Raw genomic sequence first — 13,887 nt, 5'->3', positions numbered from 1 at the left:
CAACGGTGTTCAGGACTCCTTTCTGATGGCCTTTAAATCTGGATATCTGTCTTTCTCTGCATAAATTTCATGGAAACCAGTTGGGAGTTGATGCCTCTTCCCTACAAGAAGCAGAGAACGTTGTACTTCCTAGGATAAAACCGTTCTGAAGACCTAAACAAAGCAAGTTTTCCAGAAGGGGATGATAGCTGTGCCTCCCTGGAGGTCCTTGATATGGGCCGTGTTGGCACTTCCCTGCCAGCCCTTGGGTCAAGCAACCATGAGCAGCTGGATCCATGGGTGGAAAGTTGGCACATCCCTTTCCACCTATGTCCTTGGAAAGGCAGGATCTTCTGGACCCCAGACTGTGGGGACAAAGCCCATTGAGGAAGGCATTTCGTCTGCGAAATCTGAAGTGTGGGAGTGGTGTAGCTGCTGTGGCACAGTGAAGAGCTTTCCAAGTCTCTGGAAGGTCTACTCTAGTTCTGCTGCCAGTGGCACACACTGCAGGAACAGCAGCTATCCTTCCCTGTCACCCAGGCCACGCCAGTTAATTGTACTTTACCCAGAGTCTCTTGACGCCAGGTTGACAGACTTCCCATGGTGAGGTAGACCTTGCCGAAATGCATTTTTCTTTATCAAATTATGGCCAAAAATTACTTTTGTTTTTTTCTTTTTCCCTTACCCCTATTTGCCCCCCTCTCCTCTCCTCTTTTTGTTATTAAAGGAAATAATACAATCTTATAGCCTCTGGGCAAAATCAGAGGTGTGTTTGGATCCTGACTTGGCATTAAAGCAGAAATATTAGTCCTTGAGCAAAAAAGAAAAATCTCTGTAGAGAGCCATGCTTTTGGGGTGGTAGTCAAAAAACACCAAATCGGAGAAAAGTTTCCTACTGGAATTTCTAATTTTGGCCAAAATGCCTCCCTTTTCCCTCTGCATGAAATTATTTTTGACGAACATCTTCTGTGTGTTCCCTGGAGAAGCTCTTCCAAAGCTTGGTCCCAGCTCAGCAGTGGTCTTGTATTTCCAGTCTGGGTTTATCAAATGTGAACCTGCAGCTCTGCAGCTGTGCTGGGTTTGCTGAATTCCAAGATTATCTGATCTCAAGTGAAGTTTTCCTGACGTGGCTGTTTATGCAAACCTGAAATGTCATGCACCCTCAACCCATCAATACAACAGCTCCTTGGGCTGCAAAGGTAAAGCCCCTTTGAAGTATGAATCACAAGCCCTGTGTGTCACCTGAGCATCTCCCATCATGTTGTCCTCCCCTGCACACCACTGACCCCCAAGAACACATAAGAGCAGTGAGATCCCACTCTATACCTGTTCCTTCCACTGGCAGTTGGTGCAGAAACCCTGGAGAGTGTGGGTGGGTGTCCTTGTGCACCCCACAGTGTGGGCTGTACTCTGCCAGGGACAAGGGTGAGCTGAGACCACTGGCAAAGCAACCAAAACATATGGGATGGTTGTGCTAAACCCGCGCTGAGACATCTAGGGCATGTGTAATAGGGATGCAGGACGGTGCTCCGTGTTGTGGCACCTCCTGTTATGATGCAGGCTGGTCACAGGTTTCCTCCACGACACGAGGTGCTGCAGTGGGAGATGCAGCACCTCTCCAAAACTTCCTGGCACGTGTGGGGATGCTGGTGCTATCAGCTCAGCCTGGGTGGGTGCTCAGCACCCTCCCCTGGGCTAGGAGCAATCCTGCTGATCCCAGGGACTTGGGGGCTCAGGCTCCTGCCACCATCCTTCTGCTGCTGACAGGGCAGAGGGGAGGCTGTGGGCTGTGATCAAGAGCCCCCATGGCACTGGGTCCCCTGGGCTGGTATAGGGGGAGAGGACTCCCTGGGGTTCTGGAGCCCCTAGAGTCATTTGGCACGCTGTTCTTCTGGGCTGGGGCAGGGACCACGGACCCCCATGGCACTGGAGTCCCTCACCTCACTGGGCACCCATTCCCCCAGGTCATGACAAGGGACTCAGACCTTTTTATTCCAATGGCTAGCTCTGAAAGTCATGGAAGCAGAAACCCCTCTGTGCTGCCAGCCGCAGCCAAGCCCAGCCGGGCACGGAATGCACCAACTCCGTGCTCCGCTCCTGGCCCCTCGTTTGTGTTGGCATCAGCTGGAGAGCGAAGCCACTTTAATTGGCAGTTGTGTTTGTGGCCAGGGTGTTATGAAAAGGTTTTCTGTCTCCCTCTCTAAGTTCCCCTGAATATGTTTTCACTCTTAATATAATATTCACTTCATTATTAGCTGAAAGAGGTTCTTTTCAGAGAGGGTTTTTTTTCCTCTCCTTCCAAAAATACATTAAACCGCCCCTTCATGCTGCACTGCGCTGAGGGCTGGGATTGTCTACTGGGCGGGAAGTGAGAAACCCAGCAGTAAATGGGATTTACACAGGAATTCCTTTCTTCCCCAGTGTGCTGGCAATGCTGGCTGGGTAATGGAGGAGTCTGTGTCTTACGGGGTGATTGGGGGTACATCACCTCCCCTACAGCGTAGTCACCAAGGGGATCGCCCCCAAGAAGAGCAGATGCTTCCAGGGGCTCCCAGCACCCTTGGCTGGTTTTTCCAGGTGCAAACCCCTCTAGCAGAGTTGGGACCCAGCCACAGGGATTCCCATGAGTCCCCATTCAGTGCTGAAAGTGTTTCCAGCATCTGCCAGGTTTTGGAAGCTTGTTCTCTCTTGGGTGGGTTTGAGGGCATTGAGTGCAACTGGATTGCAGTATTGCCATCTTATGTTGTTGCTGTTCATGACTTTGCAGGTTCCAGAAGGTTTTTTCCTCCAGCTTTGAGAAAATCTCTGTGAGCTGCAGATGCAGTGAGGGTGGTATCATATGCAGAGCATCCAGCCTGGCTCAGCCTTTGCGATCCAGGGGAAACAGCTCTGCTTCCCTCTTGTCTGAGTTCCTTGAAGGGCACCCACAACCCAGCCAAATCCCGGGTTCAGTTGTTTGCCATATTTGGGTGGTTTTGGAAGGCCATGCAGCCCCTGGTGCCCTCACTCGATGTCCTCAGCCCAGCCCGGCTGGGAATATCCCAGGCTGGGGCTGCCTGTGCGGTTGTGCCATCCCAGCCCTGGCCCCAGCTACTTTTGGGATGCCCTAAGACAGCCAATCACAGCGCAGGGAGGTAGGGGGGACACTGGGCAGGGCAAAAGGATCCCCTGGGCTGGCTCTTGCACTACTGCTATGGGGCACTGGGATCCCTGGGGACCCCCACACCTCTGCTGCATCCCTCAAGGAGCCACTATGAAAGCCCAGGGGAGCCCATAGCACGTTTTGCCTTTCCCTGAAAGCAGCAGAGACACAAATCTCCCCTCTTGGGGCAGACACCAGCAGCAGGAGCCTTCCCCAGCTCCACTGCCCATATTCCCAGCCATCCTGGGAAAATCATTAGGGCTGGTACCATGTGCTGATAAGTATCTAAGGTCTGTCCTTAACTGGGAACAATTAGCATTTGTTTCAGGATACAGCTGTGGCTCCAGAGCTGACAGGAACATTCTCATCTGAGCAGGGCCCGAGAGAGCTCCCTAGGGATAATGCAGCTCCCAGATAAGGATGCTCTTGGGAGGGGTCCAGCTTATGCATCCTCAACCCCTCACCTGGTCCTGACATTGTCAGGAAAGTGGGGGCTCCCTGATGATCCTGCACTTCTTTTTCAGGTTTTGGGAAAAAATAAATCAAATTTGAGCTGTTTTCTCTAGGATTTTGCTAGTTTGTCCACCCCTTCCCATATCCGTTCTGTGTTCAGTATATACTGGTGCCTCCCATGCCTCTCCCACAGTGCAGAGCATCCTCTTGTGTAAAGCCAGACAGGAACTATGCATGACAGGCTCTGGGGGCTGGTTCTGGAGAAGGTAGTAGTGAAGGTTCTGGAGTTACGTAGGCATAGGAGGACTTCAGATTTTGCACATGGGTCTGAAAGCTGAGGGTGGAATACTAACCCGGGTCAGCAATGAGAAGTGCTGGGGGAAAGGTTGTGGTCGTTCCAGTGGAAGAGTCAGGAATGTGGTGATTCCCAGCTCTGCTCCGCTTGGTGAGGCCAGAGGAGAATGACAGTGGTGTCTCCCTGGCCTCATATGTCAGATGCTGGAGGGACCAGTCCCAGCTGTGGGGTTAGGAAGGCTGGAGCTGCTGCAGGACCTGGGCTTGGAGCAACACAGGGAAAGGTGAATGGGGGAACCACTGGGGCTTCACCAGCAGCACTCTCACCCTTGAAGCTCTGGCTGCTCCAGAAAACCCTCAGTGTGCTCCAAAACAGACTCCCTGTAGCTCGAGGTGCTCCAGGTCCTGCACAAGAGGGAGTGGGTAACCAGCTGGGGTGGGACACTGGAGATCCTGCAGCTGGACAACTTGTGATCTGAGAGTCAAGGGGCTGAGGAGAAGGAATGTGGCCTGGCTGACAGGGATGGGCTTGGTTTTCCATGGCTTTACATTTTCCTTCACTGGAGGTTTGCAGTGAAGGTGGAAAATGTGGTGGGATGTGAGGGGTTTGGGGTCCCTGGGGGCTTTGGGATGTGACCTGCCTGCCAGAGCAGAGCCCATGGCAGGGACATGGACATGGCACACACCAAAGCCCAGTGGATCTGGGAAGTGTCCCCGCTCAGGGTGGTTGGGGACAGGAGTTTGGTGGGAAGCAGGGCAGCTCCACAGGCTGCCTGGCCTTCAGCTCCCATGGGATGGTCTGGCTCCCCTGGGGCTGATATGAAATAGGAACGCTACAGAGGTTCCAGGGGACCCACCAGAACATGGAACACAGGGCTGGACACAGGTTTGCTGCAGTGCTGCAGCTCCCTTCCACCACCCAAGGCCACCCCCACGTGATGTGCAGATATCATAAATCCTGCTTAGACACCTCGCTGCTGCTCTTGGTACAGCAAACCTGTATTACTGGGAGCCATGACCTGGCTGCAGAGACACTTGGGCTCACCTGAGAGGGCAGCTGGGTTCTGCCCTCAGTGCTGCCAACACAACCCTCAGACAGCCGCAGCAAGGTGATAGAATGTGACATTTTCTTGGGCCATGGGATGTGATGTTCCCTCAGGCTAGGCTCTGCTGCAAATTCCAGCCCTTGATTTTGGGAGTATATGTAGGGCTGGTGGGACCTTCAGCTCTGCCAGCCAGCACCAACTCCCTTGCCCATGGCTCTTTTTGCATGGAACAGGGCTGAATTAGGGATGGAGAAGGGGAAAGGTAACTCAGGGTACCCTGGGTCAGGGCAAAAGCAGGAACATGCAGGCTGAACATCATGGGAAGAGGCTCAGCAGGGCACTCAGAGAGCTGGGATCTGTCATCTGGTGCTTCCCTGGGATGAGATCATGGAATCACAGAATGGTTTGAATTGGATGGGACTTTAAAGATGATCCAGTTCCAACTTCCTGCAATGGGCAGGGATACCTTTCCCTAGAAAGATGCTCCAAGCCCCATCCAACCTGACCTTGAATACTTCCAGGGACATCACCTCTAGCTGTTGGCCTCCCCAATAACAGCTTTTGCTCTCCCCATCTCCTCCAGTTACCAGCACATGACAGAGAATTTTGTGCTATTAGGAGGACCAGGAGAGGGACAGGCTGGAGTTGGGGATGGGGACAGAGCTGAGCCACCCCAGAGCCCACCCCAGCACTGCTGGAGGAGCCCAGGGATGAGTGACCCAGCTCACAGCCTTGGCAATGCACCTAAAAGCTGATTTCCTCACCTCCAGGCTCCAGCCCCATGATGCCAGTGAGCCTTCACCACAGCCACTGACCTTTAAACAAGGTGGTTGGAGAGATGGAGGTAGCAGAAATCCCTGAAAGATTATTTGTTTCTCACGAACTATATTTAGACACCATCAGCAAAACACTAAAGTGCTGAGTTTGGCTGAATAAATCTGGGTGCTTTGTATTTTTTTCCCCTCAAGGAGAACAGGATTATCCAGCAAACAGGGAAGCATGTTTTTGTTTGACATACCTGAGGGTTTCCACTCCAAGTTGCTGTTTTGAGCTCCTGGTGCTGTGATGATGATGATGATAGACCTGACAAGGCACTGCGCCATCTTGTGAAGATATTTTTTGGAAAAGGAGCAGCTGGCTTACCCACCATGGTGCTGCTTGCTTTCTTTGTTAACTTTGGGGTTTTGAATATTTTCAGAGATATTGGCATATTAGGGTGTTTTTGAGATAAAAGTAGGTCACACTGGTGCTGCTCCAGTACAAAGTCCTTCCCTGTAATGCACCCCTCCAGCTCCCTGCCTGCACCAGTGCTGCCCCAAGGGATGGGTGCCTCAGGGAGCTGGGAGGGTTGACATGCTCCTGACTGGTCTGAGTGGGGCTGCAGGTAATGGCAAGATGTCACCTTGCTTTTCTGGAACACACTTGGATCATCTGGGGTGTAGTTCTTTGCTAGTTTGGATTCCCTGTGCCTAAATCCCATCTCCCTGAGGGAGACCGGGGTCAGGTCTGAACTTCCCAGTGGAGTGTTTGGGGGGGCCAGGCAGTTGAGGGGTTTTCTGATGCCTGAGGGGTGTCAGAGCCCATCTGACCAGTTGGTGACAATGAAGAGCAGAGTGACCTATCAGGAACCTCCCGTTTGGACATGAACCCAAACCCTGTGGATGATGGGAGGCAGAATCTCCAGCGGAGCAGAAAATTCTTTGCCCTAAACTTGTCAAAATTCCATGTCCCTTGAGCTGGCCTTGCCAGGACATCAGGCTCTTTGAGAAATAAGGCTCTGGGGAACTCAGGTCCTTGAGCTGCAGCTCATCCACAGCAGCTCCTCTTCAGAGAGGGCCCTGGGAAGATGAGGATGGAATTGTTGCACTGTAGCAGCTCTCTGGTGAACAGGCTATACGTATCTGAGGAACTTTCTCCTTTCTCCTCTGGCGAGGCGAGGCATGAGGATCTCCTAGTGTTCTCCACATGGAGACAAGGAGAAGGGGTAGTACTCAAGGAGGAACCAGCTTAGGGAGGAGGATGCTGGTTCCAGATGGTTTGTCCAGATCATGGGGTGACCCAGCCTTGGATAGGAAGCATCAGAATGATACCTGAACATGGGCTGCGTCAATGGAATCAGAGTGTAGTTTGGATTGGAAGGGACCTTAAAGATCCTCTTGTTCCAGCTTCCTGCCATAGACTGGGACCTACTAGAAGGTGTTTGGGGCCTGGGAAGGAAGGGAAAAATGCAATATGGGCCTTCCCAGCACTGATAACTCTGTCCAGTAATTGGGAGGAGAAATGCCCGCCCAGTGGTATCAGACAGGAGAACATCAGTTGGGGCTGCTCCTGCCTTCTCCCTGCACTTGGGCCCGGCTGTGCTGGGGGAGCTGACATCATCCCAACCCAAAGGCCCTGGAAAAGCCAGGATTCTTCCTCCTGGTCTATGCAGCTGGAGAATCACAGCACCAATGGCACTGCCAGCAGGTGAGGACCTGGAGAAAGCCCTCCATGGCTGTGGGGCATCCAGAGGAAGTGACACATGACAGAGCCTTGAGGTTGTACTGGAGATGTGGTTGGTCTTGGCAACCAAGTGGGCAGCTTGGCCAAGTCAGTGGTGTGTTAAAACCTTTTCTACCAGGTTCCAAGAGCCCTCCCTGCTCCTGCGGCATACAGTGGGCTGGGGCTCAGCTCTGTAAGGGTGTTCCTTCTTCCCAGGGGATGCTTTGTCTGTGTCCAGACTGTGATTCTGTAAAAGCCTGAACCTGTGCAGAGCTTCTTGACCCATGGCATCATTCAGTGTGACACAGCAATTCATCAGAAGGTGGCAGGGCTTGAGGGGATTCCCACTCTTCCCAAATTTCTTGGGAGAAGGTTTCTCCTCCAGGCAAGACGACTGTGGCTGGTGACCACAGTCCCTGACCTGGCAGTTGCCTCCTGGATTTTGTTGCTCTTTAGAAAGGCATGAGGGACCAGGGAGCATGAACAACCCAGGACACAGTGGCTATGGGGCATCTCCTGCCCCATCCCAGGGTGCCCCCAGCCCTGGTGCTGTGGGGCTGAGTCCCAGCCCACGTTCTGCCTGGCTCCAGCCTGCCCCGTGCTTCTCCCCTTCTCCTCTGGATCATATTTATTTATTTATACGGTGAATGTAATAAAACCCCAGCAGGAAACAGAGGCGATTCCCTGCCATTCCCCACAAGCCAGCCCTGGGCCAGGCGAACAAGGAGGCGCATTGTGCAGCATGGAGCCTCCTGCCAGCACCGAGCCTGTGGCTGAGGCTGAAGAAAGGGCTGAGTGTGTATGTGAGCACAGGGACCTGGTGCCGGCACCCGCCCCAGCATGGGGGATCCTGAGGAAGAAACTTTACTTCAGGGGGCAAGAAGGGCTGGGGGCGAAAGGGCTCCTGTGCTGACTTGGGATGTTGTCTGGGAGCACCTCAGAGCCTGCTCCCAGCACAAAGAACCTCCTCAGCCCATCCTTGGGCTGCCAGAAAACAGAGGTGGGCACTAAAGATCACCTGGGGGGGAGGGGGGGAGGGGGCATGTAGTGGCCCCATGGCCCAGCCTGGGGATGTACAAGCAGCTCTTCCCGGGGCTGAGGCAGCTGAGAGGGAGCTCCAACCCTTCACCTGCCTCTCTCTCAGGCAGCTGCTCCAATCTGCAGCTGCTGCCATTAGTAGGGTTCGGAGTGAAAGGCTGCTGCCGGGGCTCACCTGGCTCTTAACCCCCTCGAAAGTGTCTGCAGGGGTGAACAAGACGGCTGAGGGTGAGACATGGCTCAATCCAGGTTCCCCGTTGATGGGAGAGGTCTCCACTGCTGGGGACAAGTGTCTCAGTACTGCCAAGAGCTGAAAGCAGCCCCTTGTGCTGCCACCACACTCATCAGATGAAATACTGTGGGTGAGGTGGGGACATTGTCCTTTCTCATCCCTCGTTCTTCCAACCACAGCTCCCCTGGGATGCACCACTGTCCTCCTGCCCTTTCCCCTGAGTCCCACAGCTGCATGTGGTCCCCATCGCTGAGCTGGTCCCTCAGGCTCCCAGGGATCCTGGGGTTAAGGTCATGCTCTGAGCTGTGTGTCTCCTCCCTGCTTTGGGTCACTGCTGTGTGAATGGGGATGTCAGGGCCCAGAGATCCTGTGGCCAGGGCTGGGGAGGGGAGGCTGGCTGGCAGCAGGACACACAGGTCTCCCTCCAGCTGCAGGGTGATGGGGTGACAAGGCTGCAGTGAGCATCCCTGGTATTGTCACACATGTCAGCCTCTGTCCCTGATTCCTGGCCACAATGTTCTTGGCACCATGGGCTGGGTTATAACCACAAACACCTGCAGAGAGCCAGAGGCCAGTGATTGGGACACTGCCTGGAGACACAGCCTGGGGACACTGTTTGTGCTCCACCCGCTTGTTTAGGGACCAGACCCCAAATTCCCCATCTTCCCCCCCTACTGCCCTTTCCCATGGCACAGAACCTGCCCAGGGGCACAGAGATCAGTTGTCCTATGGTGGGCACAGTCTGATGCACATGCAAGTGCATTGGCATCACATAGGATTGTGCCTGGGGTAGGAGGAGCTTGGACCTGAGGATCACTCCTGGTGATATTCCTGGTGTCCCCAAGGAGGTGGTGGCTGAGGCAGAAGTAATCTGCCTCTCTGGCTGGGTAGGTGCCAGCCCACAGCCCCACGGATCGCTCCCAGGATGGATCCCTCCACCTGCTCACCACCCCATCCGCCCTGGTACTGGCATCCTTTTGAAACTGAAGCCACTGGCATTTTGTGCAGCTATTTCTGTGAAGTTCTTCAGGAAGGGAGAATTATCTCTCCCAGATCCCTGCAGGACTGTGCCATCTCTTGCCTTCAAGCTGGCAGGGAGGGCGTGGGGTGCCCGGAACCCTGGCTCACTCTGGACACAGCCTGTCCTCGTGAGGTGGGTTCCTCTCCCTGCCCCAGCCCCTGCCTCTCTCTACGAGCCAGGCACTAGTGGGAACTGGCACCACTGGGGATCAGGGGGCTCAGCAGGGCAGAGGCATTGCTGGCATGGAGCCCCTCACCTCCCTGCAACAAGTCCTGCTGTCCTGGCCAAGGCTGGGCAGACCAGTACCCACAGTCCTGCCACAGTTCCACCACCCCCTTCCAAATCCATTGCCCAATCTCCAGCTCCATCTTCTGATCCCCTGCCCTATTGCCCCCTCCCCTGCCCCGCTGACCCCTCCCCGCCTTCATTGCCCTTCCCCAGCTTGATTACCTTCTCCCTGGATCAATCACCTCCTCCCTTGCCCAGCTCTATCACTCCCTTGCCTGCTCCGTCACCCTCTCCCAGGCTCTGTTGCCCCCCTCTCCAGCTTCATCACCCCCTCCTCTACTCTACTGCTCCCTCCCCACCTCCATAACTCTCTTCCCTACTCCATCACTCACTCAGTTCCATTTACCCATGCTCTCTCCCCTCCCTCTCCCCACATCCATTGCCTCCTCTCTTGCTCCATCACCCTTTCCCCACCTCCACCATCCCCTCCCTGACTCCTCCACTCCCATCTCGGCTCCATCACCTCCTCCCCGCCTCTACTGCCCCTCCCTGACTCCCACCAGGGCTGTCCCCATCTCTGGTGCCAAGGGGACCCCCAAGCCCTTCCCCCCAGAAAGACACCCTTCCCCCTCCCATGGCTGGCCAGAGGGGCACTGCTGCAGCCCCCCCTGTACCCGGAGGGGCAGCCAGTGGATTTTTTCCCTCCATCCCCTCCCCTTGCCGAGGCTCTCGCACAGGTTTCAGGCTCTGTTGACGGGAAGAAAGGAAATGGGGCAAAGCTCTGCCAGGAACCACAGGCTCCCGGGCTCCGGCGATCCGTCCCGCTCGCCTGCCTGGCCGCTTCCTGGGCAGGATTCCTCTGCAGTTCTAAGAGCCCTTTCTTTCTGCTATTGATCTTGGATCCACAGCGCAGGGCCACTTCCAAGACTGTAAATCTCTGTGTTGCTCTACCTGGGGTTCTTGTTTTCACTGTGGAGCTCCCAGACCTGCTGGAGATCTCGGCTTCTGTGCGTGGCCAGGATGTCTCCACTCCTGCACTGCCCCCTCCCCGCCGTCGCCGCGTTCCCTAGGCCTGCGGGCGGGCAGGGACAGGTCACTTCTCCATCAGGCACAGGCAGTGGAGCAATGCAAGGGCAAGGCTTGGGGTGCTGGTGATACCTTCCGATACCCCCTGCCCACCTCTGGGGTGGGATGAAGCTCCGGGAACGTCCCTGAGGCTCAGTCAGGACTTGGGCACCCCGTGGAGTGCCTGAGGGGTGTGGGGTGAGGAAGGAGCACCTCAAGGTGCAGGGCAGAGGTGAGGGGCAGCCGCACCACCACAAGGAGCCTCTTGACTCCAAAAATCCTTGTGTTGCTCTTGGCCAGGATGCAGTAACAGAAGCCAAGAGCAACAGTTTTACATATTAAAACAAAATTAAATTTAAATATATTTATTTGTGCCCCCCCCCCCTTTAACATTTCATGGTCCAGGTGGAGGGCAGTCATGGGGGTCAATCAGGAAGGTGGGGCTAGGGTCCTGGGTCTCATCCAGCCCCTCCCTGTGCCCACCACCCATGCAGGGCCCTCACTGGGCAGCCAGGGCTGGGTCAGAGGCATTTCAGGTTTTCCAAGTGATGCTTCCCAGCTTTCCTTAGCAAACAATTCCCTGAAGAGAAGCCTCAGTGGCCAGAGCTGTGTTTGGGGTGCCCTGGAGCTGTGGCAGTGACAGCCTTGGGTCCCTCATCTCATATAGGACACATGCCCTGCGTCTGGGGGTGGAGGGATGAAGGACCCTGGGAAAGGTCCCAGCACACTGCTGGTGCCACCTCCATCCTCATCACTTTGTTGCTCAGCCATGTGTGACAATTTGCCCCCAGGACTGCACCACAGCACAGACTACCCCCAAACAGGCATTTCTTAGAGCATGTGGCCCTAACCCATGGCACGAAGCCCCCTGAAGCTGCTTCACGTTGCTGGGCACATGGGGCAGTGATTTCTGGAAAACCCCAGAGCTGGTGGTCAAAGCCCTCCCAACATCCCAAATAATCGCAAATATCCCCCAATAACCCTTTTCTCAGGGCCCCGGAGCCCATTGTGCAGACACCCCGTGTTAGAGGGAAATTGCAGGGTGATGCCTTATCTCCTGCTCCAGTACATGGCCGATAAGCGACTCCCATGGAATTTCCCTATAGCACCGCACCGGGATGTTTGGATCCTGCATAGTGGGTGTCAGCGATTAGGGGCCGCGCTGACAGGTTGTTATGCTGTTAGTAAAGAAATCACAGGGCTGTGGGAATGCCTGGGAATGGCGGGATGCCCAGACCCTCCGGCGACAGCTAGGCACTGGATGCTGAGTGTCCCGCAGCACACTCACGGTACCCTGCTGGAATCACCCCGAGGTGGACGAGCTGCTCCAAAACGGGTGCTGGAGATGGCACAGGGCAACCTGGGCTGACCAGGGATCGGCAGCTCCTAGGAGTGGGTGGCTGCTGGTGGCGCCTTTTGATGGTTTGCCTGGGCAGCACAGCCTGTCCTCCGGGGTGCTGTCACCCCCAGAGTGTTTTTAACACCTCCCTGTGCCTTGGATGTAATTTGTCACCCTGTGAGTGGGGCATTGGATTTTGGAGTCTGGCAGCCCCAGCTTGACCACCCTGACTTATCTCCCAGGAGCTGCCTTGGCCTTACAGTGACACTGCTGTCCCCTGCCCCGTGCCTGCCCTTAATTGTCGTTCAGTCGGGGGCACGGCTTTCCTGGCCTGTGCTGTGGGCACTGCAGCTGAGCCATTTCCCGGAGTCCCCACTGTCCTACCAGGTCCTCAACCCCAGGGGCACAGGCACCGTGTGCCGTGCACTGTGAGTTCCTCAGTTCTCAGCGGCGGCACCAAAGCGGCAGTTTGTGTTCCCAAACTGAGGGACGTCACCCTGCGGGGAGAGGGTCCCTCCCCCAGGAACAGTAAGCCCTGGGTGTGCCCGGGTGTGCTCAGCCGCTCACACACACCCTGCGGGGACACGGGGACCTGGCAGCACCCGGCGGGTCCTGGCAGCCGTGAGCTCGGGTGTGATCCTGTGCCCAGGTGTATGTGTGCACACATGTGCTAGTGCGTGCCCCTGTGGGTGTGCGGGGCTTGGCTGGTGGTGTGCACGTGTGTCTGTCTGTAAGTATATGTGCACGTGTATGTTAGTGTATGTGTGTACATGTGTTAGCGTGTGTGTGCATGTGTTAACGTTTGTGCTTGTCTACGCATGCGTGGGCATGTGCATGTGAGTGTATGTGTGTGTACACATGGACATGGATACGGTATCGGCATGTGTGTTAATGTGTGTGTGCATGTGCACATTAGTGCGTAGATATGTCTCTGAGTGTTAGTGCGTGTTAGTGTGTTTTAGTATGTGATAATGTGTGGGAGTGTGTGTGCGCGGGCATTTGCACGTTAGAATGTGCACATGTGTGTATGTAGACGTGTGTGTGTGTATTAATGTGTAGCAGCGTGTGCATGTCTGTCAGTGTGTGTTACGTGTGTGAGTGCACATGAACACGTACTCATTCGTGTGTGCGAGAGCGCGCACGTGTGTAAATGTACTGTTTATGCACGTGCGCGCGTGTGTGTGTGTGCGTGCGTGTATGTGTGTGACTGCGTTTCTCCCGCCCGCATGTCCCAGTGCTGGGGAGCTCCAGGGCAGCGCGCGGGTCCCGGCGCCGGTTCCCCGCGTGGGTTCCGCCCCCCGCCCCTCCCCGTCCCGTCCGGCCCCCTCCCGGACACGCCCGGCGGGGCGGGGCGGGGCGGGGCGGGGGCGCTCGGCGGGCGCTGCCGGTGTCGGCGGGCGCGGGGCGGCGCGGGGCGGTCGGCGGGGCCGCCGCCGCATGGCGCGGGCCGGGGACTGCCCCGGCGGGGCGCCTCCAGCAGCGCAGCGATCGGCCCCGTGGCGGCGGGGGCAGCGTGGCCGGGCGATGGCGGAGCTGTAGCAGCCGCGGGGTCGGTGCGGGCGGCGGGCG

This window comes from Chamaea fasciata, unplaced genomic scaffold, assembly GCF_029207755.1.
Source record: "Chamaea fasciata isolate MVZ Bird 193981 ecotype frontalis unplaced genomic scaffold, bChaFas1.0.hap1 SCAF_21, whole genome shotgun sequence".
In the NCBI taxonomy this organism is placed as follows: Eukaryota; Metazoa; Chordata; class Aves; order Passeriformes; family Sylviidae; genus Chamaea; species Chamaea fasciata.
Note: the sequence above shows the minus strand (reverse complement) of the source record.